Source organism: Ursus arctos, unplaced genomic scaffold (assembly GCF_023065955.2).
Source record: "Ursus arctos isolate Adak ecotype North America unplaced genomic scaffold, UrsArc2.0 scaffold_10, whole genome shotgun sequence".
Taxonomy (NCBI): Eukaryota; Metazoa; Chordata; class Mammalia; order Carnivora; family Ursidae; genus Ursus; species Ursus arctos.
Window position 1 is genome coordinate 74,293,500 of NW_026622764.1, and position 26,634 is coordinate 74,320,133.

Sequence of the window (26,634 nt, forward strand, 5' to 3'; positions counted from 1 at the left end):
ACATCCGTTGGGCGTAAGCAAACCCTCCTGCCATCCCAAGCTGATTTTTCATCAATAGTACGCTGCACACCTGTCATACCCACGTCAAGTAGACTTTGATATTTTGAGGGATTTTGAGAGAAGTCTTGAGACTTTTGCAAAGCCACAAATTACTAAATACTTCTGTATCATAAATTTTGCTAGGGCATAAACACATATAAAATTGAAAATGAAGTTGCAGTCTGAAATGGCCAGTCCAGTGGATGAGGAAAACCACAACACTCATGGGGACAGTATGGAAATATCTGGTCTCGCAGTAAGTCCAGAGAAGCACAAAGCAAGGCAGATGCTGTTTAGGTGGGGAAGAAGAGGGGGAGGGAAGGGCAGAAGAGTAGAGGCAGGTTCTGAAGAATGGACAAGTAGCAAAATCATCCTTGGGACTGTAGTTTTTTCCCTCTCATGAGGAAACCATACCAATGGAGGGCTTAGCCCTTAGCTGGGCTGGGCTCATTTGAGAAGCAGCAAGGGTCTGTGAGAAGCCAAGCAGAAGAGGGAGCAAAGGGAGAACCACAGGTCCTACATAATATGCAATATTAAACCAAATGGACACCCATTCATAATTTACAATTACTATTTGATTTTCATAGTCAACAGCAATGCAATGACTAGAAAGTGTGTATTTTCACAGGCAATATGGAGCCATTTTATTTTCGGCATTTTAATTGTGTAGGGAGGAAACATTTTTCCTTCTACCCTTTAAGGTCTTCCAGGTGGTTTAAGAATTAAATTGATATGAGACATATTAACAGAAAACACAAAACAAAGCCCAAGGTTTACTACATGCACACGGAGGCCCAATAACAAGGTGGAGAACTAAAGAAAAAACCCAGAGCACCTGGGTGGCCTCAGTGGGTTAAGTGTCTGCCTTCAGCTCAGGTCATGATCCCAGGGTCCTGAAATCAAGCCCCGCATCAGGCTCCTTGCTCAGCAGGGAGTCTGCTTCTCCCTCTGCCTGCTGCTTCCCCTGCTTGTGTGCTTGCTCTCTGTCAGATGAATAAATAAAATCTTTTTAAAGAAAAACAAACAACCCAGGCAAGCAGTTTTTATACTTTTTAGAGAAAGGGACCATAAATCTGCAGGGAATTGACAGGACAAAGAAAACTGAACATTGGGAGCTTCCATTACTAAGGAATTCTAAACAGAATTTGGGCTGGGGGAGTAAATTAGTAGAAAGTAATAAGGGTTTTTTTGTACAGACTTCTTGGCTTTCAGTTCCCCGCCTCTGGTGATAAGGAGGTCTCCTTATCTCCTGCTACAGGGAGGGCACCTTTCACATGGGAGACTGATTTCTTGCTTTCAGGAGACAAATGCAGGGGAGTGGGGGGTCAGATTGTTTTTTCACTGGCTGTTTCTTAAGTGACTCTTACATTTGGGGGTGGCCTGCCCTTGGCACCTACAACTGCAAGCTTAGCCAGCCTCTTTTGGAAACGTGGATTTGTCAGTCTTTGGAATTTGACATTTAAATATGCTGAAATATTACTTTTCGTTTGGCTTTGAAATAAAACCTTAGATAAATTCTAGAACCTATAAAACTAACACCAACTTGAACCATTAGTCTTGAAATTCTCTGAGTGTGCCTCTTTGTACCTATTTCTGCAAAATGTTTCCAAGAAAATAAGTAAAACTAAACAGTACATTTTGTACTAGTGAGTTACTCCATCCTGCTGGCACATCTTTCAGCCAGTGGAGCTCTATTTTCCCTTATTATCTTCTTCTGTGTCTCCCTTTAAACTTGTTTTCCAATTGCTCCATATTAGGAAACACAAAGAGCCGACAACTTTAGTAGGCCGAAGTGTTGGCACATGTTTACCTTTTACTCTATATTAACTTTTTGATATGGATTTTGAGCAACACTTTGTTTTCCAGGTTTTAGGAGAGAACTATTCTTTCCTTTTTTTACTCCAAGAATAGCTGGGAAGCCGAAGTTGGTAATTTGCTTTTGTTTTGCTTATTCTCAATTTATCAAGCGACTGGGACTCTTGCTCTCATTCATTTTAATCTAGTTTTTAATGCCTGTGACAGAACCGTAGGCAAAATGTAAATGAAATGTGGTTCCACCACAAAAGTTTAAACTAGAATTAGAAACAGGTCATCTTAAAGATTATATTTTCTCTAGATTAACTATAGTATACAATTTAATGCCCAATAACAGAGAAATGCTATCATGGAATTCTAAAAATTAGAAACATTAGAAATACAAATTGTGTGAAAAATACATAGCATGTTAGTAGTCAAAGAGTGGAAGTGAGAAGTTATACTAAATTTTATTGATACTTCTATATAATCATTTTGAGAGAAATGTATTCAACATTTTAAATGGAATTTATTAACTATTATGTCACCTACGAAGAGAAAAAAGCCAAGAACTCTTGTACCTATTTGGTTTTTAAGTTGTGCATTGTAATGATCTAAAATCCAAGTTAAAACTGATGACTTACCTTAGAGGTATTAAAAAGCCCACTGGGGAAGTAGCCACAGTCAGCTCCAGCTCTACCAGAGACACAATGTTTCCAAGTTTCCCCGTACTTGCAGAATGAGTGAAGGATCTGGGGCTTCAGGCTTCACGGACTATGCATGGAAGAAAAGGCTCTCACGTGCTTGGCCTTGTCTCATGTTTCATCCCCTCATATTAGCAACAGGCGTATCTAATTTTACTCAGTGACATAAACAGCTCATACCACACTTAAAATTGTTTGGGCACCAATTCCAGGACACAGCTCTAAGTGGGCCAAAAAAAAAAAAAAGTTCTTACAAAACCAACATTTAAATCCTGAATCATGATAGTCTTATGTAATTATAACTTTCTAAAATAAACTTTACCTTAAATGAATAGCAAAAACCGGACTAGCTTCCAGTATAATTTAATGTTGACAAAGTCTCTTGGAAATCATTTCAAATCAACATGCAACATTTAGAACTTAGGACTTTATTAGTATTAAATTCCTTAAATTCACTCCTTAAAAATTACTTTCTTTAGGCCTCTTTTTAAGCAAAAAACTTTAATAGTTGAGAAGAAAGCCTTAAGTAATGATCATCTAAGAAAGAGAAGGTAAATCAATTCTGCCTGTTAAAATTATGACAGTTCTTTTCCAGTAAATCAAATTTATATTATGTTTAACAAAGGATGTGACTGTAACAATGCAATCTTGATGTTTTATCTTTATTTAAAAAGAATAACAGATCATTCATTTTCATAAGATGTAAAAAAAAAGAAATATCAAGCTTTTTAATCATCTTTTTATTTTGCATTATTTTTATATAGCCTGGTGAGCAGCATGAATTAACAGATTAAATGATACATTTGAAATTTGTATTTTAACACTAAACGTTGAATAGGAGAAGTAGTGCAATGATAATCCACATGTTTAATATTTATTTTATTTTCTTCTCAGGAGACCTTTTCTCTTAATCTATTTATTCATAACTCTAACTTCTTTTGACATTTGATGCTTCTCATACCAACAGCTGCAGGCCTTAAATTAAAAGCTGATACAGCTTCAACTAATCACACATTTATTTATAAGACTTTAAAAAATCTTTCATGAACTCTCTGCACATTAATATTTTCCCTGTCACAGCAATTTAGACATAAAATTACAGCACAACTATCATATACATATATAATATATATATAATACTTAATGATGATGATATGAGATGTATGTTTGTATCAGTAGGTGTCTGAAAAGTCAAAATTTGAAACTCCTAACTCAATATTCTGGTTGAAATGTCACACATTTAAAGGTTACATATTGAGGGACCTTTTCATCAATCAGTAAATTGGTTTTATAGCGATGAACTTTTCAATGTTTTGTGGACTGCTTTGTAAAAATGTTAGTCAAGTTATGGATTTGATCTCCATTCACATCTACAGATACATTTAATACTACCAACTTTTCTTTTCAGTCCTTCAGGGGGAGGGCTTAGAGAAAATCATCTTTCATTTTATAGAATAGTTGAAATTATTAAAACAAGATCTTCAAAGTTTTTAATGTAAGGCTAGGTTTAGCTTATAACTCACCTATACACATCTCGGTGTATATGTTTTCAGTGGATTCATAGCATTTTAAATCTACAAGAGACCTTAAAGGAAACAATCTAGTTAAACAGTCCACTGGATGTAAAATAGCTCTTTCAAGGTTATAGAGCTGATTTGGGCATGGCAGACAAACAGAAACAGGATCATACCTACAGAGAATAAACTGGTGGTCACCAGAGGGGAGGAGGGGGGTGGCTGAAATAGGTACAGGGGGTTAAGAAGTACAAACTTCCAGTTTTAAATGAGTCACGGAGGTGAAAAGTACAGCATAATGAATATAGTTAGTACTATTGTAATAATGTATGGTGACAGATGGTGACTACAGGTATCTCCGTGAACACTGTATAATGTATACAACTGTTGAATCACTATGTTGTACACCTAAAACTAATGTAACATTGTGTGTTAACTGTACTTCAATTTAAAAAAAAGAAGGGGCACCTGCACCCCAATGTTCATAGCAGCAATGTTCACGATAGCCAAACTGTGGAAAGAGCCGAGATGCCCATCAATAGACGAGTGGATAAAGAACATGTGGTTCCTATATACAATGGAATATTACTCAGCCATCAGAGAGGATGAATAACCCACCATTTGCATCAACATGGATGGACCTGGAGGGGATTATGCTAAGTGAAATAAGTCAAGCAGAGAAAGACATCTATCGTATGGTTTCATCCGTATGTGGAATATGAGGAATAGCCCAGAGGACCACAGGGGAAGAGAGGGAAAACTGAATGGGAAAAAATCAGAAAGGGAGACAAACCCTGAGAGACTCTGGACTCCGGGAACCAAACTGAGGGTTACAGAAAGGAGGGGGTGCGGGGATGGGGTGACCGGGTGATGGGTATAAAGGAGGGCACGTGTTGTGGTGAGCACTGGGTGTTATACGCAACTAATGAATCATTGAACACTACATCAAAAACTAATGATGTTCTATATGTTGGCTAATTGAACATAATAAAATAAATAAAAAAAAAAACCAGAAAGGGGCGCCTGGGTGGCACAGCGGTTAAGCGTCTGCCTTCAGCTCAGGGCGTGATCCCGGCATTATGGGATCGAGCCCCACATCAGGCTCCTCTGCTAGGAGCCTGCTTCTTCCTCTCCCACTCCCCCTGCTTGTGTTCCCTCTCTCGCTGGCTGTCTCTATCCTGTCGAATAAATAAATAAAATCTTAAAAAAAAAAAAAAACAGAAAAAGAAGAAAGTCCTTAGGCTCTTAAGTTTAGCAAGGTCTTACATAACTATAGGATCCTTCTGGGATTCACTCTTATCCTTCCCCCTTTCCTCAGTGAGCAATGCTGCCCTCTTACCTCACTTCTGCCTGGGGGCAGACAGTCCTGCTGCCTAAGACACTGGGTTGGGGAGACCACTTTTAGATCTAGTGAAAACAAGGTATTTCTGGTAGAGATACCGTTCATTTTGGACTAATTATTTTTGTTTTTGATTTGAAGTGAAAGGTAAGTCGGCCTCTGGAAGAAGGATATAGGGGATAATGGGGGATGAGACAGTTGAAAGTTTGAAGAGAGAAATAGTGAAGAGCTGGGGAGTAAATGTACTAGTGAAATATACTAGACAATGTTTGGACCCAACCCAAGTTGATCAATATACAGTGGTCCTATTTTAATAGTTTCTGAGACTTTGGATACTAACTGTAGATGTGAGCTCCTATGACGAAATCCCCCCAGACCACCTCACACTTTCCTCCCAAACTAAACTCATCATCCTCCCCAAACCTGCTCTTTTGTTCATCCTTCCTTTCTCAGTTTAGGACTCCATCCTCCACAAAGTTACCGCTCACTAGATTTGGGAACCTCCCTGACTAGCCAGCCCACCAGTCACTAAGCCGCGGTGTCTCCTGTTCTGCCTGCTCCCTTCTCTCTGGGTCCCCATCTGACTGGGGGGCTCACCAGCAGGTCTCTCCTGGTGCTCAGTACCTGCTGCCCTGCGTTCAGGTTCTGCCACGTTCCATTCTAGACTCCTGGGATTGCCGGAGAAACGCCGAGAACAGGTCATTCTTGCCCCATTCACGCCCCAGCTTAAAGACCTTCAACGACCCTTCAGGATGGGGTACCACATTCTTGACAGGGTACACACACCGTTACAACTGGGCCCTGTCTGTCTCCCCTGCCCCATCCTTTAGGTTCTGTAAGAAACTAAATGCCATTGGGTGCCTGACTAAATCTGACTCGAGTTACCTCCCATCCTTTTCTTTCTAACGAGTCTTTAACTTTTAAAAGTCTGTTCATATCTCACTATCAGCTTTCTATATGTGTTTATAAACTTATAGTTATTTGTATTTGCATCGCCAACATTGCTTTATATACATATTCTTGCTACTAGACAATGAACTCCTTGCTCAGCACCCGCATGTAGTTAGCCTTCAATTAACTGAACTCTGAATAGTCACACCAAACTCAATGTTTTTTATGATATCAATTCCACAGCGCACTGTAACAAAAAAAAAGAGGAAAGAAGAAAGAAAGAAAGAAAGAAAGAAAGAAAGAAAGAAAGAGAAAGAAAGAAAGAAAGAAAGAAAGAAAGAAAGAAAGAAAGAAAGAAAAAAAAAAAAGCTAACATATGATCAGGATGACATTATAAGACTTTTCCAGAAGAGGTCAGTATAACAGTAATAAACGTATTTGCTTTCTGGGCAAATGAAATGTGAAATCAAATAAAATATTTTGTGAGAGATAAAGTTTCAAGCATTAAAAAATAACCACATCAATGATCTGCCCCTCCAATCAAAGCTACAACTTCCTCCAGAGAGGTGGCCATAGACCTTTCACATAAGCAAAATGAAATGACTCTCTACACAAATGAAAACACAGTTAGTTCAAATCTGGAATGTAATTAACGTAAGCACTTGGATGCTTCCCACACAAATTCTCTGATTATTTTTAGATAGAGATCATGCAATTGTATGCATTTTAGAAAGATAATTCATGTTCCCTTCGGAGTTGCTGTACCAATAACTAAATTGATCACTAGATTACTGAATGTAGGCATTTTGTGGTTTCTTGTGGTACGTTGGGGAAGATTTAGGAGTCACTGTTTAGTATAAACAGCTAATTCAGTGTTTTCAGGGATGACGGGAAAGAAAACAGTGGGATGCTGGAAAAATAAGAAGACTTAAAAAAAAAAGAAAACTTACATTTCAGAAGAGAAAATGGACTACCTGTAATTTCAAAGGTTATTCATTGGTAATCACTGTATTGGGTCATCATACATTTTTTTTTACAGATTTATTTATTAATCTTAAAGGGTGGGGAAAGGGAGGGGCACAGGGAGAGGGAGCAAGACTCCCAAGCAGACCCTCCACTGAGTGTGGAGCCCAATGTGGGGACTGACGCGGGGCGTGATCCCAGCATCCTGAGATCACAACCTGAGCCGAAATCAAGAGTCCGAAGATCAACAGACTGAGCCATGCAGTGCCCCAGTGCCTGCCACTCTTATCTCCAACCCTTTGTCCTTTCCCTGTACTTTTTGTACATGCTCAAAGTGGTCATATTTACCTTCCACTTTGAAACTATAATTTCCTGTATCTCCTGTGATTTGATCAGGTTGATTTAAAAAAAGAATGCAATACACAGCGTTCACCTTTTTACAACTAGCTACCCAATGATCTAATTATATTCTCTTTCAGAGACAAATACCTGTGCTCCTCAATGCTTCTATTATCAGTTGGAATGGAATCTTTTTAAAAAAAATATTCCTCCAAATATTTTAATTGCTTCGTACTGACCTTGTGCCTTTCCCAGACAGCTATTGTTGTTAGAGTTCCTGAATACCACTTTTGTTGTTGTTGTAAAATTAAGAAATTTTGCTAAATTTGCCTTCCTCGGCTTATCCTGGTTGTCTCTTATTTTTATTCCTTTAATCTATTATTTGGAATTAATGTCATTTTTCTTCTTGAAACGCACTGTTCCTTTCTAATTTAAGTGGTTTATATCATGGTTTTCTTGTAGGACTCACCTCAGCCCCCTTACTTTCCGATGGTCTTTGTTTCTTTCATTCTCTACCTCTACCACATTGTCAAACTTCTGCTGAGTTTCTGATATTAATACCCATTGTATAGGATCACATTTTTCTTCAGCACCCTGTACTCCAGGCTCCCCCTCTCCTATGCCAGTCCATCTTGCGGAGCCAGGTTCCCACACAGGTGCTGTCTTCCTTAGATCTCATTGTTCTCCTGAGCTGGGTGAATCTTCCCTGACTCAGCTCTCACATCCTCTCCTCATATAAGCCCTTGCTTTGATGGACTGCACCGTCAAATAATCGTTCAGAAACAATGTTCGGGAAGTAGATTGTCTGAGTCCTTTTATGTCTGAAAATATATCTATTCTGCTCCAAAACTGGTTAATCGTTTCATTTAGTATAAAATTTTAGGTTGAAATAATTTCAGACTAAACTTTGAAGTCCCTGCTCCACTGACATCTGTCATTAAGAGTTCCTGCAGAGAAATGTAATTCTAGTCTGATTTGTGTTTCTAGTTTACATTGAGTAATGTACATTACTATTTAAAGGTACCCGTTGTATTTTTTGGTAAAATTAATAGTCTCGCTAGTTTATTTCCTGTTGCATTCATCTAGCATTTCATATATCCGATTCGATCAAAGAGAAGGTACTGTCCATTTATAAAATGTAAGTGTATTTGTTCTTACTGAAAAGTGATCATCAAGTGAGAATACTTGATGTATTTCATGAATGTTTTTAAAATCTCTTTATCCTGATTAGAAATTTCTGACCCAGAACTAGAGAGCAAGTGATTTATGAAAAGGAAGATATGTGATATAAAATAAATTGGTTGGGAAAAAAAACCAAAATCGAGAATATTGGAAATCTGTAGACGGGGGAATAGGAAGATCTGTGCCCAGGGACATTGAAAAGTACGCCAGACATTGAAATTTGTAAGAATAGTCACTTACAAAGGAACACTTATTCCTTCTATAAGGTTTCTCCTAGTGTAGTAACATTTCTAGGTTCTCTCTCTAGTTTCTACTCATTTCATCCCAAGGAAAGTGGATTAATTCTCCTCGTTGATGAGTTAGAATAGGAAAGTGGGTCTGTATGGTCCATTTCCTCCCTCTTCAGGGACGTTCACGTCTGCAGAGAGTACATTTTTGACACTGATCCTTCAGCCTCTGGGAAGGACCTGTGATCGTCTAGAGCTGCCTAAGGCATGGGTGAGTCCTTGCTGGAGATGTGATGTAACCATTAGCAAACCCATTGTTGCTGTGCATCTAGAACACATCCTCCAACAGCTCTATTTGTAATAAAAATGACATTTAGACCTTCATTTGCCTTATCTCTCTGTCTCTCAGGTGGTTCAGAACTGGGGCAGTAAACAGAGAAGTAATTTTTCTCAATCTTCTCAAACTCAAAAAAATCAGCATTTAACAGCCACACATCTCTTCTGAGGAGTTAGTACACAGCAGGGGCTATTCTGTATTAGTACCGAGACTTCCCTAACTCTTCTCTTCCAACTTCCTCTTTTTTGCAAGCCTGGGACCCTCCTAAATATCTCTGTGGTCCTCACAGCATTCAATGCAGACCAATCTGTCACTGCTTATTTACTTCCCTAAATCCTGTTTATCCTTCATTTGATCATAACTTTGGTGGCAGGGGTTGAGTCTTTATACCTCTATTTCCTTAGCCTCTAGGTACTCATTAAATATCTGCTAAATCAATGAGTTTAACAAGTAAACCACAGTTTCTGTGCTTATGTAGGTTTCTTTCCAGCTTAGAGGGCAGATAGTTAAATATTCAATAATGTGGTTAGCATAACAGTGTAGGTATGAGCCAAAGGTTATGGAAGCACATAAAGGAAAAATTAATTGTATTTGGAAGAGATGGTAGTTGGATTAGTGGTAGTTGATTCTCCAACAGCAGAAATAAACATTACTTTAGTCTTTTGAAATTTCCAGTATTTGTGCCTGTTTCAAATGTATTCAATATATTGATATAATAGTGTGTGAACATAATTTGTAAATGTATATGAGTCAACACATATTGAGATATGTACCTGTCACTGACCTAAGTGCTATGTTTTTTTTTTATTGACTCACAAATAAGTTTTGAGACCATGAACCAAAACCTTGAAACAGTTACAATATTGATGACTTTAGTTCAACCCCCTAAACCTCCCCAAATCAGGTGCAGATACCTGATAGCCTCTATGGTTTGAGAGCTTGGCGAAAGTCCTGTATTCTGTAGTCTGATTATGACTAACAGTACACAGCGTTAATTTAAAAATCTTCCTTACTTATTCTTTCCCTAGAAAGAATATAAACAAATGTCCCCAAATTCTAGGCTTTGGAATTAACTGAGTTTTAAATTCAGCTTTTTCACAACTAATAGCTTGTATAATGTTAGGTAACTTAGTTATTTTCTTAATGGTCTGTTTTCTGCTATTAATGTTGGGGATAATATCAACTCCCTGCTTAAGGCTAGTAAAATAATTAAATTTGATAATGTACCAAAGGCACTTGGCACATAGGAAAACACATATAAATGGCAGCTATTATAATTATTTCTTAATGCTGTGAGTGAATTTTTCAAAATGAAATAAAATACATGAATCACAGATTATGACATATGCAGCCTTTACAACAAACATATTTTCGCTTACTTCATGGTACATTCTGACTTGATGTTATGCCTAATCATTAATGTGCTCAGCTAGTAACTAACTTTCACAGTAATAGTGAAAGTTAATAGTAATAGCACTTTCACACAATCATTATTATCACTTTTTTCTTACAGTTTAGTTTTCTGGTATCCATGTCTTTTGCCAGCAACTTGCCTTGTATATGATATTTACAGTTTAATAGTCTTGACAAACACACAGGGATACTCCACAGTCTGAAAGTTAAAGATACTGGAGATCCCATGAAGCTGAACTTGACTTGCTTCTGACCATTGTTCTGCTTGTGTCCTCCTGAGGTTCCTGAGCTCCTGACCTCTGACCTTCACCCAATCTACTGAAAAGTCTTCAAAATCTTATTATTTCAAAAACCTTCTTTCCACTGAAAATGTGAAAGCTGGATGCTAGAGGGCTCATAACAACACAAATGCTGTGTTATGAGGTCATGGAGGTGACATCAAGATTCAATGCTGAGGCCTGGGAGAAAAGACAGTGGTGAAGACAATGACCTTGAGAGATGAGATGTAACAGTGAAGTTGGTTTGGGTCCCTTGCGTTTCATGACTTATAGGTGTGGGTATTTCAAAGTCATCATGTTGCAAACTCAACATATTTTAATTACTCCTCCCACTTCTCCCCAAAACTTCTCTTCTGTTCTCTTTCTTAGCTTAAAGACATTGTCATTTGCCATTTGGCCCTGGCAGAAACTTTCCATAGCTTCATGTAAATTACTTCAAGTAGTGTGTGTATTAGCCAATGATCAAAAAGTCCTTTTTTTAAAAAAATTTATTTGGAAAAGGAAGGCTGCAATTAAAGGGAAAAAAAAATGAGGGACACCAGCCTAAGCACATCCTATGTATGACTGAGTCCAGTTACTTAGCATGAAAGAAAGAAAGCTGTTTGATAATCAAGCGTTAGATTCTGTATAATTTCAGCAACAAGAAGAAAATCTGGCATCTCCACAATAGCACAAAATCCGGTTTCTTCACTATAGCACAAAAATCCCATTGGTTTACTAATATTTAAAGAAGAAACAAATGTTCTTTCATTTAAAGATGAGAGATGAAAAACTTAAAAAATGTCAAAAATGAACATGTTGGTTCCAAAAAGTATATGAATACATGCTTTTTGTTTCTCAACATCATTAACTTCACTTCTGGAAACGACCCTTGGATTTTCTTTTTGGAGACTCACCCCTACCTTGCTTTCAGTCTGTATGTTTGGTCATCAGATCAACGCCATTCCCAGGTTGAGTGGCAGGTCACGTGATTTAGGCCAGGCTGAGCACAGCGTGGCATTCTCTTGGCCAGAGGTTATTTTAGAACGATTCCATCCAAGCCAACCAGCCTCACTCAGAGCAATCCCACAACTTTTGTTTCAGTGGCTGACAAGACAGATTTTCTTTTCTGCTTGACTTGAATTTGATAGCGAATCAAGCCTGCTTAGTGAGCAGCCATGAACACAACACAACGTAGCAAAGGTTGGAGCTGAGAGATGATGTCAAATTCATGGTAATTTCAAGCCCGTGAATCAAGGCATGCCTAAATCAGCTCTAATCTTGTACTTTTTAATTACATCAGCCAATAAATTGCCTTTCTTCCATTCAAAACTGTGGAGTTGGTATTTGATAATTTGCAACATAAAAATCTAACATAAGTTTTAGTCAAACCAATGCAATAAAGAACTTGCTTTAATTTTTTTTTCCCTGTGGGTGGTGGTGGTGGTGGAGGAGGAATTCACTTAGCTCCTGGTGTGAAAGAATGAGGGGGTGACAGTACCAAGAGTAAAGTTTCAAAAAATGAAGAGAGGTGATGAACACAAACGTGAACAACTCCTTACCAGCAGTTGTGAAACAGAACTTGGAGCTTACAGAAATCCATGTTCTCTGTACTGGCATACATGAATGATGGGGCTATTCAGGGTTACCAAATGCTCTGGGGAGGTCAAAGATGAGGACAGAGAAAGATAATTTGGCAAGAGAAGACCAGTGGGAAGATTTAAGATGATAGTTCTAAATTAAAAAAAAAAAAGATAGGCATAATAATGATTCAAGGAAATCTCATGAAAAAGCCCTGACTTTCTCATATACTATTATCTCATCAAAGTTAAGACTGATGATTTTAAGACCACCACTGTTTTTGTGTCAGTAAGGAGTACCTCTGCAAATTAAACTATAATCTGGCACTAATGATAATATGCATCCCAATTAAGAGCTATTAAGATGTAAAAAATGGGCATTGTAGATTTGGCAAGATAGGATAACAGCACAATGAACTGAATGATAATAGCAGTTATCTGTCATTCATGATTTATTTAAATAATATTCATCAAGGATTATCTCTGTCATGCACATGAGTTGCTTTTGTTGACTTGTTTTTATGTTTGCTAGAATAAATGAGAAATTCAGTCCTTGTCTCCATAATTGCCTAAGAAAAGCAATGCCTTTTTAGGTAGCTGTATGGAAATGCTTCTTATTGTATATAGAGTTTGCTTAATGGAATTAATGATTGACTTTCTCTGAAACTGTTTTTCTGGGATGCTGAGTTGGTTTGTCTCATATGAACCGGTTATACACAAAGGCTACCAGGATCCTGCTGAAACCACTTCTGCTGTTTTTGATCCAATGAACACAAACTGTGCCAAACACTGTTCTAGATGCTGAGGATAGCAGAGTGCACAGGACGAAGGAGGTCTTACCTTTTCAGAGCTTATATCTAGTTGACAGGAAACAGCCAATCAATGTGAAAACAATAAACAAGAAGATTTCTCACAGTGGCAAGTTTACTAAGAAAGTAAGCAGGGGATGGGGAGACTATTTTAAGTACATGGTCAGGGCAGGCCTTTGTGGGATGACCTGAATAATGAGAAAGAAGCAATCATGAAAAGACCAGGGCAAAGTGTGATACAGGCAGGGGATGGCCCATCTAATGGTCCTGGGGAAGGAATGATCTATGTTTAAGTGACACAAGCAAAGCCCAGGGGGTGGCAACGTCGTACACGGAACAGGCCAGATGAGGCCAGAGAGAATGAGGCGTGAAGAGCAGTGGTTCTCAGCTGCGGCCACACGTTAGCAGCAACCAGGAGATGTGTAAAATAATACCATTGCCTAGGATCCTCTCCAGAAATTCCAATGTATTTGGTATGACACAGGCCCTGCTATAGGTATTTGTCAAGTTCCCTAGGCAGTTCTAATGGGCCGCCACGGTTGATAATCACAGCTGCAAAACAACATATCAATAGCCCCCTGTAAGAGAAGAAGACCTTATTCCAAACACTAGATGTAGAACTACATGAAAAGCATTGACATTATCCATGAAATACTTCTCATTTCTTCTAACAAGCCCCTTCCATAGAGCTGTCACTCTCTGCCTCTCCTTTCTGCTCTCTGACCAGCTACTCTCAGGAGGTCTGTGCCAGGAGGAGGTATGTTCTGGTCTGACTGGAATTTTCTTCATTACCCCAAAGTATTTGTGTTTGTCTAGTTTTCCTTTCTCAGGTTTTTTGTTTGTTTGGTTTCTTCCTCTCCCTCTTCTTCTTTCTTCCTCCCTCTCTCCCTCCCTCCCTTCTTGCCCCCCTTCCCTTTTCTTTCATAACACAAGATCTGTCCTATGCCTAGCGTCAACAGACAGACTGTCTCCTGACATGGGACTTATCTGTGTGATTCCTCATCTGCCTACCTTTGCATGTTGGCACAGAGCCTGGTGCAAATGCTCCCCTGCTGTCAGCTCGTTCATCTCCTCCTCCCACTACGTGAGATGTGCAGACTGTACCACACAGGGCACACTCTTCACCTTTGAAACACACACAGAGATGGGTTTTCTGAGCCTGCAGCTCTGATGACTTCTCTCAGTATTCTTTCAGACACACACCTGTTCAATCCCCACTCTTTTGAGTAACTTTCCACGAATTTTGTGGTTTCGGTTTTGGTTGTCTCCTGGTGTTGCCTACCATAGAATTTGAGTTTTTCACTCCCTTGCTGCTTTTGAATGATTTTCAGGAGGGTGCTGTGTAAATACTACCCTCGCACTACCATCTTCAATGGGGAAGTCTGTCACCCATGTGTGTCTTCACTGTGGGGTTCAGAGGGTTGTTAGCTACTTGTGAAAACTACTGGTAGGCACCATGGGTATCCTTCTGTGGATCCTTTGTCTTGAAAGAATTTTGGTCTTTCACACAATCTTAGATAACCAAAGAAGAGGAAAATAGCGAATTCAGCTTCAGTAAAAGCTTAAACAGAGCGCAGAATCGAGGACAATTCCACGGCCTTGGTTTGAGCCCGACTCTCAGGATTCCCGTTCCTCTACAGATCTTACCCCACTTTCGATCCCTGGCAATGTGAGAGCTCTCTTTTGGAACATGATTCTGTTTCAGTTCACCTTTATGCCCAGGAGTATAACTGAAAGCTTAGTCATTTTTGACATTTCATTTCAACTCAATAGAATGAAGTAATTGCTTTAGGTTCTCAAAGTGAGAATTTTCCTTTCCTTTCTTTCTCTCACTCTCTCTTTGTTTCTTTTTTTTTTTTTTTGTATATTTGAAAGAAATAGTTAAGCTTTCTTCACATCTAGACTATGCTGTGTGAACATAAAGTCTACGACTGGTTTATAGATATGGCTGGTAACAATTCCTGCTCGGGTTCACACGTCAGCATGTCCCCAAGTGGCTGTGAGCTCATCCCCACTATGTCTAGAATCTTCCTGCACCCTGCTGTGTGCAGAATCCTCCTCTTTCCCAGGACCACACTTGGTTCCTTTCTGCTGAAACTGTCACTGAAAACTCATCCCACTTATGTGCCCAGGAAAGAGTCCTTATTCTTTGGGCATATCCTAAGCATCACTTATTCTGATGTATTCTTGGTTTTAATAACTGAAACACAGAACTGATACTCTGAATAATGTTTTGGCTTTGTGCAACAAGAAACATTATTATTTAACTGCATTAGGCTTAAAGAAGCATTTGCAAAGCATTCATACAACATAACAGATATAAGATACATTTCTGAGAAAATATACTCAGATTTGCAAACAAACTTCTAGAACACAGCCAATTATTTGTATTGTACGCTCTGAAGAAGTAAATCCAGGTCTTTGTCTTCCCACATCATAAATAATACAAAAAAGTTTGGTGGTATGAAAAAACATACTTTTAGAAATGCTTTTAGAAAAGGAAGTCATATAACTTTTGCCTTTAAAAAGAATTTACAAACAGAAGGGGGAATGAACCATGAGAGACTGTGGACTCTGGGAAACAAACTGAGGGCTTCAGAGGGGAGGGGGGTGGGGGATTGGGATAGGCCGGTGATGGGTATTAAGGAGGGCACATATTGCATGGTGCACTGGGTGTTAAATGCAAATAATGAATCATGGAACATTGCATCAAAAACTGGGGACGTACTGTATCGTGACTAATATAACAAAATAAAAATTATTAAAAAAATTAAGAAAAAGGTTTTACACAAACCTAAGTAATGCTGAATGGATAAACACACTGGTACATTCAGACAATGGAATATTATTCAGCAATAAAAAGAAATGAGCTCTCAAGCCATTAGAACATGTAGGGAAAACTTAAATGCGTACTACTAAGTGGAAAAAGCCAATCTGACAAGGTTATGTGATTCCAACTATATGACATCCTGGAAAAGGCAAAACTATGAAGACAATAAAAAGATCAGCACTCACCAGGAGTCTGGTGAGAAAGGGCTGACCAGGTGAAACACAGGGAATTTTAGGGCATGGAAACTATTCTTTATGATGCTATGATGAGGGATACATGTCGTTACACACTTGTCCAAACCTAGAAAATGTACAACACCAAGAGTGAGCTCTGATGTAAACTGTGAGCTTTGGGGGTTAACAGTGTTGTAACAACTGTAGGAGGGGATGTTGATAGTGGGGAGGCTGTGGGGGAGGCAGGAGGAATATGAGAAATCTCTGTACCTTCTTCTCAATTTTGCTGTGAACCTAAAACTGCCCCCTCTCTCTAGTCTTTTAAAAATTTTATCTTTCATTGCTGGATGGGAAGTGGGGGGGATGGGGTAACAGGGTGACAGGCATTAAGGAAGGCACGTTTTGTGATGAGCATTGGGTGTTATAGACAACTCATGAATTACTGAATTCTACATCTGAAACTAATGATGTTGGCTAATTGAATTTAAATTTAAAAATATATTAAAAAATAAATTTTTTTTACCTTTCATCCCCTATCATTTTATTCCTTTTTAAAATACCAACATTTGTACTTCAATATTTAGTCCAAGAAATATCAGGTATTTACTGGATGACGTTAGTAAATAACATAATTATTGATTTGAAGATAATGCTATAATATTCATCTTATGTTCTTTCATTGTTCAAAAACTATCTTAAATCATTTTTGCCCCAATTTTTTCATATTGTAATGGAGTACATTGATTAAAATTTTCAAACAAAAACTCTCTCAAAACAGGCAGGATTGCTTTAAATAGCTCATAAGTAGGCTGATAATAATTAATTTTCTGTCTTTAATAAACCAGTCATATGTGTAGCCACCATCTCTCTATAAAGGTGTTTCTTTTACGTAAGTCTTACACATGCATTTAATCTTGCACTAATTCATAAATAGAGGAAGGCACCCATGGTGGGGAGGGTCATGGAAATGTAATGACCTGAAGAAGGTGAAGGAGAAAGCAGGAGGCGAGGACCCAAGGCAATCAGATTTGAAGAGGGGAGGATAGATGGGGGCATGGTTAATGTTATGGCTGGGGAGAACAGGAAGCTGAGGCAGTGCATACCTGAGTGCCTCATTGTCTCAGCTGAGAGGGAGAGAGGTCATCTGCTAAGGGTGGTAAAGACAGCAGAGGAAGTCTGGAATGGCTCCCAATGGGATGGGAGAGGGTGAATGATCACAGCATGAGGCTAAGGGTCCTTCCAGCTGAGGCTGGAGGTTGTGAATGTTCAGCACTGAACACTTACAGGATTTTAAAAACATTTTTGGGATAAGAATAGGAAAATCACACTATAGGACTGATCTGTGGCAGGAATTTTCTCAGTGACAGAGCAGATACATGTGGATAGGCGGAAGCTGACGATGCTGGTCAGGCCAAGGAAGCTCAGGCCATCAACATGAGTCCAGCTGTGCGGGAAGGGAAATGCCAACGGGAAGAGGAGGCTGACGGACAGCAGTCCGAGAGAGAAATGGAGGGGTAGGGCCCGCCTGGGCTTCTTCATGACGTTTCTTACGTGCAAAGGAAGTTCAAGGCAGGTTTCTGTGCTCAAACTTGAGAGGATGAAAAAATTAAGCCTAACTCCACAATAATTTGCTGAGCAACCCCAGATGGTGGCGGACACCAAGCTGCTGTCTAAGCATCAAGGAAGCAGAGACCACGGGACCCTGATTCAGGAAACTGGGAAGCCGTGTCGAGCGAGGGTTTAATGGAACTTAGCATCCACTTGGATGGACATGGGAAAGGTTTTAACCTGGCTGTGTGGGAGAATCAATGGAACGAAAAGCAACCAGAGCGGGAATGGTTTGAAGTGAATAATGAAGCACCCATTTTGGACAGACGAAGAATGTGGGATGAGTGCAACTACTGGATGGAGGTACTTCGTCTGCAGTTTGAGATTAGGGCTAGGGAGCCATAAGAAGTTTGCAGTGCTACAACTCATACCATTGCTAATGAAAGTCTGGCCTTTGAATTTTTCCCTCTCTTTTCCAAATGCAGCAGATTAACTTTTAAAAATCTGTTTGTTTAATGGGGGCAGGAGTCAGCCACATTCTGGATGTAACACAGAAATCATATCAAAAGCATATCCTATGGAAAAATTTTCCACAGTCCCATTTCCCCTCCCCAGCTTTATTGAAGTACAATTGGCAAATTAAAACTATATACATTTAAGGTGTACATCTTGATGTTTTGACATATATCGTGAAATGATCACCACAGTCAAGTTAATTAACACGTCCATCACCTCACATAGTTACTGTTTCTCCTTCCTTCCTTCCCTGGTCAGAACACCTAAATACTACCATCTTAGCAAATTTCAAGTCTACAAAATAGTATGAGATATACCTCACACCTGTTATAGTGGTATTCTCAAAAAAAGGCAGGAGATAACAAGTGCTGGCAAGAATGTGAAGAAATGGGAACACTTACACACTATTGGTGAGGATGTAAAATGATGCAGCCACTATGGAAAACTGTGTGGGGCTTCCTCCAAAAGTTTAAAGATAGAACTATCACATGATCTAGCAGTTCCACTTCTGGGTATATATTCAAAGGAAATAAATCAGGATCTTGAAGAGATATCTTCACTTCCATGTTCACCACAGCATTATTTAAAATAGCCAAGGTATGAAAACAAACTATGTGTCCATCAACACATGAACAGATAAAGAAAATGTGGGGTATGTATGCACTCTTAATTTTTTAGAGACTATTTTTTTAGAGCAAATAAAATTGAGAGGGAGGTACAGAAATTTGCCATATACGTCCTGTCCCCACACAGGCACAGCCTCCTCCATTACCAATATATCTCACCAGAACGGTACATTTTTTATCAAAGACGAAACTACACTGACACATCATAATCACTGAAAGTGATTTTTTCAGTAAACTGGAGTTTACCCTTGGTGTTTATGTTCTATGGGTTTGGACACATATATAGTGATATAGAACCACCAATATAAGAGTATTTTCTTTTTTGAAGCAGATGAGAAGGGTTCCATTAATTTTTTTTCTTTCCAGCTTTATTGGGGTGTATTTATTTATTTATTTATTTATTAATTATTTTTTTAATGATTTTTTTATTATATTATGTTAGTCACCATACAGTACATCCCCGGTTTCCAATGTAAAGTTTGATGATTCATTAGTTGCGTATAACACCCAGTGCACCATGCAATATGCACCCTCCTTACTACCCATCACCGGTTTATCCCATTCCCCCCCCTCCCCTCTGAGGCCCTCAGTTTGTTTCTCAGAGTCCATAGTCTCTCATGTTTCATTCCCCCTTCTGATTACCCCCCCTTTCTTTATCCCTTTCTTCTCCTACTGATCTTCCTAGTTTTTATGTTCCATAGATGAGAGAAATCATATGATAGTTGTTTAACAGATAACATTGTAAAAGCTTAAGGGGTACAACATGTTGATTTGATGCACTGCAAGATGATTGCCACCTTTTATTTTATTTGAAAAAATTATCCACACATAACCAAAATCGACTGTTTAATGTGTAGCAAATAAAAGACAACATCACTTTTCAATATGTAGTTAATATTTTTAAAATAAGCAACATAGAAAAATCTGGAGTCCTTCCCAGTATGAAACTGAGAATACTTTATGAAACTACATAGTTTAAGGAAACTGTAAAATATTTACATGCCAAAAGAGGCAAACTTGTTAAAATAATTTTTAGGCTTTTCCCCTTATTTCCAATTTATATAAATCCTTCTTATCTCTTAAAGGAAAATGACCCTTCTGGCTCACCTCCATTTCATTACTGTATGTAGAAACAAAATCATAAACTAGGTGATCATGGCTTACTGATGGGTTACAATTTCCATTTTAAAATATGGGTTACATATAAACATTTCTCTAATTTTTTATATTTTGGGCTGTTGCAGCAGTTTTGTATAGTGACAAAATTCAAGGATGATCCTTAAATGTAATGTAATGTATACAACATATTCATGGTGATGCATATATTAAAATATTTTTTTTAAAAAAATCTCACTGTTCTACTTTTTATAAATTTAAGGTAGTTTACAGTCACATACTCAGTTTGAAATTTCAGCTCCAGAGAGGAAAGCAACATTTTTTTAAGTTTGTGAATTATGTCATTGCCCGAAGTAAAGAAGGTGAAGCAAAAAATAAAAAGGGACCAATTCCTTCTCTCCTAAAACTTTTGAGTATGAATGGATCAGTATTTTGTATGAAGTGATAAATAGTGTTTGTGCATCTGTTGGGAAAATGAACAAAGGCAACCTCATTCAAAAAGGAGTCAGAAGTCATTGGGCAGGGGCTCTCTTGCACTACTGCTCCTCACAGCCTACACAGACCAGCAGGAGGGAGTAAGATTTCCTCGCAACCAATGAGAAGCTGCCACAATTCAGTCACCTGCAGCCAATGAGAAGCCACTACGACTTCAAACTCTCATTTTCCTCCAAGGAACATTCGTTCAAAACAACCCCTCCCAACTTCCTTCTTTCTTCTACAAAAGGATGTTCTTCCCTGTTCTCCGGACTTGCCTATGGTTCCCCATAGTTTACGTGTCCCAAATTGCAATTTCTCTATTCTCAAGTAAACTAATTTGCTGCTTGGTAGGCTTTGCTAATTTTTAAGTTTGACAGTATCAATTTATGTGGAAAATTTTTCACAGCTAAAGTTATTTCTTTATAACTGCTTGCTTTCATTAGTATAGATCAAGGTTTGGTAAATGATGGCCTGTGTGTCAAGACCGTTCACCTGTTCTTACAAGTAGAGTGTTCCTAAGCCACAGCGGTGCCTACTTGTTTACCAATGTCTATGTCTGCTACCACTGCCCAGTTGTGTAGTTGTGACAGAGATCTTACGGCCCACAAAGTCCAAAATATTTATTATCTGGCCCTTTATAGAAGAAGTTTGCCTACTCCTGATATATCTCATTGGAAATAGATTATATTGTAGATAGGCAAGTCATATTTTAGTTAGGTTTTACTATTTTAAAAATAAGCTTATTGTCTCATTATCATTGTTAATCCAAGAGGTGAATCTGATAATTATATTACATTCTTATGTCCCTTTCACTCCCTGTTGCAAAGTAAAAAAAGCCCTGAAATCAACTGGTACTTCCCTGAGTACCTGTTCTGATTACAAATTCATATTTAAGTTCTGAGTTTTATGTCACAAGACAAATAAAATACTCAAACCTCAATTTATTAGTTTCAAGCAACAAATCTCTCAAACTCTAATCAGTAACAAAACTGTCCTGATATCTATCCTTACTTTCCAACTAATATTTGGTAGAGATATTAATAAATAAAAACAAAATTTAGTAGTAAAGACATAGACAGCCCAAGAATAAATAATCAATGGGTTAGATAGCCAATTTAAATAATCCACAGATTACATAATTAACATAAATAAGAATTATCTTCATTGTAATATAACATCATTTAATACACCAATTAATTTATATAATGACTTTATTGCTCATTTTAAAATTCCAGAAGTTGTTTAAAATTTGGTTTATTTAAAATTTAGATAAATGAATGTCATGGAGCTCTCTTATAATCTATCTCAGAGTATGACGTACAATGTATTTTTTATTGTTTCATAATTGTCTTTAAAAATAGGAAACATAGGAAATGTTCCCCCCAAATAATGAAAAGTATCACACATAGAGAGGTCTTCTAATATAAAGGACTGAGAAGACATGAGAGAGCCCCATTTGTACCACCAAGATACAGTTCTGCATAAAATGTAATACTTTAAAAATATGTAGTCAAAATTACAGGAAAGAATGGAACATTCTCGAGCCTAGAAAAAAGGATGGAAACGAAAGCCAGAGATAACTGGGGGGTCATGCTACACATAGTATGCAGGTTATTAGACCCATTTATGGGCCTAGAGACTGAGCCTGAATCTTAATGCCCGACAGAGATGGGAGAGTTGGCCTCTGTCTAGAGCAAAGCCAGAGCTCCCACATACAAAAGAAGTACAAAAAGAGATCCCTCCCTCTCTAAGGCTGTGGACAGAAAGACAAACCACTGCATAGAAAGCAAAATCATAAGCTTGCATCAGCCACAAGCCTGTACCATTTACAGGTGACAGTTTGTCCAAATTTATAACAAATATGTGCTGCTACAACCCCCAACCATGAAATTTACATAAAAACTGTTTTGGGACCCATAAAACCCCTGGTATCCCAGCAGAAGCCCAAGCAGAACCACTCCTAGAGACACTTTCACACCTGCTGCATTTGAAAGTCCTAAGAATAATTCTCAGTGTAGATGAGCTCACACAAAATAATTACAAATCACGGGAGCAATCGAACTATCATGATGTGGAATGATGGAATCAGCAGCCCGAGAAGAAATGGAAGATGGAAATGAGAAAGGCCAAAATGCCTCTAGTGGGAATTCGAGAAGGAGAAGGAGAAATAAACAAGATTGAAGCAATTTTCAAAGAGATAGTGACATCTACTTTTCCAGACATGTACAAAGTGTCAGCTGGAAGAATCATGCAGAACCCTAAGCAGACACTGTGGGACAGTTACCTGGGGCTTGAGACAGGTCAAATGAAGGGACTGATGATCATTCTTTTATTATTTCAGTTGGGTCGTTCTCACCATTCCCCTCTTACATACACCTCCAAGTCTGGATATTGGAAAGGAAAGGGGGACCTCCACACTGTTTTCCAGAGTGGCTGTACCAACTTGCATTCCCACCAAATATGTAGGAGGGATCCCCTTTCTCCACATCCTCTCCAACAATTGTTGTTTCTTGCCTTGTCAATTTTTGCCATTCTAACTGGCATAAGGTGGTATCTCACTGTGGTTTTGATTTGAATTTCCCTGATGGCTAATGATTTTGAACATTTTTTCATGTGTCTGTTAACCATTTGTATGCCTTCATTGGAAAAGTGTCTATTCATATCTTCTGCCCATTTTATGATTTGGCAATTTGTTTTTTGTGTATTGAGTTTGAGAAGTTCTTTGTAGATCTTGGATACCAGTCTTTTATCTGTAGTGTCATTTTCAAATATCTTCTCCCATTCCGTGGGCTGCCTCTTAGTTTTTTTGACTGTTTCCTTGGCTGTGCAGAAGCTTTTTATCTTGACGAAGTCCCACAAGTTCATTTTTTCTCTCGTTTCTCTTGCCTTTGGAGATGTGTCATGAAAAAAGTTGCTGTGGCCGAGGTAGAGGTTGTTGCCTATGCTCTCCTCTAGGATTTTGATGGATTCCTCTGGAAAACAGTGTGGAGGTCCCTTAAAAAGTTAAAAATTGAGCTACCCTATGATCCAGCAATTGCACTACTGGGTATTTACCCCAAAGATACAGACGTAGTGAAGAGAAGGGCCATATGCACCCCAATGTTCACAGCAGCATTGTCCACAATAGCTAACTTGTGGAAGGAGCCAAGATGCCCTTCAACAGATGACTGGATTAAGAAGATGTGGTCCATATATACAATGGAATATTACTCAGCTATCAAAAAGAACGAGTTCTCAACATTTGGTGCAACATGGACGGCACTGGAGGAGATAATGCTAAGTGAAATAAGTCAAGCAGAGAAAGACAATTATCATATGGTTTCTCTCATCTATGGAACATAAGAAGTAGGAAGATCAGTAGGAGAAGAAAGGGATAAAGAAAGGGGGGTAATCAGAAGGGAGAATGAACCATGAGAGACTATGGGCTCTGAGAAACAAACTGAGGGCTTCAGAGGGGAGGGGGGCGGGGGAATGGGATAGGCTGGTGATGGGTAGTAAGGAGGGCATGTATTGCATGGTGCACTGGGTGTTATATGCAACTAATGAATCATCGACCTTTACATAAAAAACCAGGGATGTACTGTATGGTGACTAACGTAATATAATAAAAAAATATTTAAAGAAAAAGGAAAGGGGGGAAAAAGCAGAAAGGCAAAAATGAGGCCGTACAATATGATGATATGTGAAGGATGACAGAACTGTTGCTTCAGGTAAGTATGAATACAATGAAAATCTTCATAAAACAGAAAGTACCAGTGGGCTAGTCAACATCTCACTATAACATCTCGAGACTTGCTAGTGGAATACTGTGTTCATAAGATACTATTTTATCTATTTTATTGGCCTTCTGTATTTGCCCGATTTAGTAAAAAGTCAGAGAAAAATATTTAATTAGAAAAACGAAGACATCAGAGTTGCCTTCAAGAAGACTCGCCGCAGAGTTTCCAAAGAATTCTGAGTTTTTTAAGGGCACCAAGGTTCCCATGCTTTACACGAGTTAATGTTAAACTTAAATGTGATGGCCTTCTTTTTCCTTGATTTGAAGTATTCCCAGCACTAGTCATGTGGTCTACTCATTTGAGCTATTTTGCATTCACAAGAAGAATGAGAGGCAGGACTGACTGGAGCAGTCTTCTTGGGCGCTCTGCTGCGGTGGGAAGCATGGGTTTGGTGTCAGGTCTGCTGAGCCATCACCTTAGCAAATGATAGCCTCTCTGGGCCCAGTTTCCATCTGTGTTAAGTGGGTCCCCCCTCACAGGGTGTTTGTGAAGACGGATGAAACGTAACGCACGCCTGCCATGCCAGGCTTTAAGTAGGAGCTCAGTCAATGGGGTACACACAGCACTTTCCTTTTGAGAGCAGGTGCTAGAAGTCAGGTGGACAGTATCAAGCTCCACATGTGAGGAGGAAATTCTCTGGAGAATAATTTGTTAGACATTTACCTCAAATCATTTTGGATTAAGGGGGATTATAAACAAACAGATTGAGTCAAGAATCTTAAGGAAGAAGGACACAGAGGAGGAACCATGGCTCCCAAGAGCGGCCATTGGTCAGGACAGCGTGGCCTAGCGGGAGCTGGGAGGAAAAACAAAGCAAACGGTCCTTTATATACAGAGGGCAGCTGCACCTCATGCCTTCGAAATGCAAGACAGCCTCAATTATAATCCAACCCACAGAATTCCATGTAAATAATCCAGTGACTCATAAAGACATTCTTTATAAAAACACAACTTTTTTACAGCCTTCGCCTTTTTATACCCGTTACTTAGGGCCTTTGTCTTCAATGCAATATGATTTTAGTTAAGGTTTCCTAGTTTTTAAATTTTCCCTTTTTTCATTCGTTCACTTATTGTACGTTATTTTTGAAAAAGGAATTTAGGAACAAATATTAAAGTCTACTAGACAAAATATCACAAGCATATTTCTATAAATTAATACCTGGCTCATGTTACTTTTCCAATTAAGTTTTCATTGTTTTATTATTAATGTAAGTATTAATGTCATCATACTTTATTATAATGGACTGACTCAGGGTTTTGTATGTGCAGCAACCGAGCCCACCTACATGTTGAGAATCTAATTTAGGTGACCTCAGCCAGGGGTCCAGATCTGGCTTCAAGAACTGTTAACCTCTTGAAATCCGGTCCAAGTAGCAGATCTAGAACTATCTCCAGGTTTTCAAAGGAATCCATGACCTTAAGATAGTTAGGAAGCATTATTTTACTATCTCTTTCCTTCTCCTGCTGTCTCCTATTCCAACACAAATATTTCCCTCATACCTAACAAAATGATATGCTAAAAAGACAAGTTGTCATATGTAGCTATTTCATTTCCTAATTTAGAAGGTATGTTCAGAAATTTATATGCAAATACACTTCAAAGAAGGGATACTATACAAATAACCCTGTATTTGCACCACTCACAACACATAACCAGTTGTGTTTACTTCACATAAATTCAACTGCAGAAGACATAATGAAATGGCATTTTTTGAAAAATCACAAAGCAACATCACCTAAGTCCTTAGGAAATTAAATGTTTGGGTTATTATACTATGATCATCATGTCCATATAAATCACTTTCTAACAGTACAACTCTAGAGAAAGAAATAAAATTAGCATTACTTTTTTGCTTAACTATAACTATGTCCATAGATATCTGTCCATTTTACCAAAAGAACATTAGGAGATCTTGAAGGACACAATCTTAACAACTAAACATCAGAATGAGGGTCTGATGAAAGTCATACCCAAGATAATGAAATGATGCTGATTAAAATGTAATACTGTACATATATACATATGAAATATCCTCCAGCCACAATTAATGAGTATTATTATCCTCATTAACACTGAGAGAGGTGTTTTTTTAATAGTTTTAAAAAAACAAACAAATTGTTAAATGTCAAAGTTTCTTGATTTATAGTCTACTTATGCATGTCTAATTTATTAAACGGATT

At 38.3% G+C, this 26,634-nt stretch overlaps 1 protein-coding gene across 4 annotated transcripts in view; it reads right to left on the minus strand.

Annotated features, from left to right (window-relative positions):
• The window catches only part of SGCG (sarcoglycan gamma), a 136,481-nt gene that overhangs the window by 108,153 nt on the left and 1,694 nt on the right, over nt 1–26,634 (minus strand). For 3 of the 4 annotated variants that reach the window (XM_044381690.3, XM_044381691.3, XM_048215500.2), the window contains exon 1: nt 2,478–2,758. The exons of the other annotated variant lie outside the window; for it this stretch is intronic. The gene's annotated coding sequence lies outside the window, so the exon portion shown is untranslated. Of the gene's footprint in view, nt 1–2,477; nt 2,759–26,634 lie in introns of those variants that run through there. 4 annotated transcript variants of the gene reach the window in all.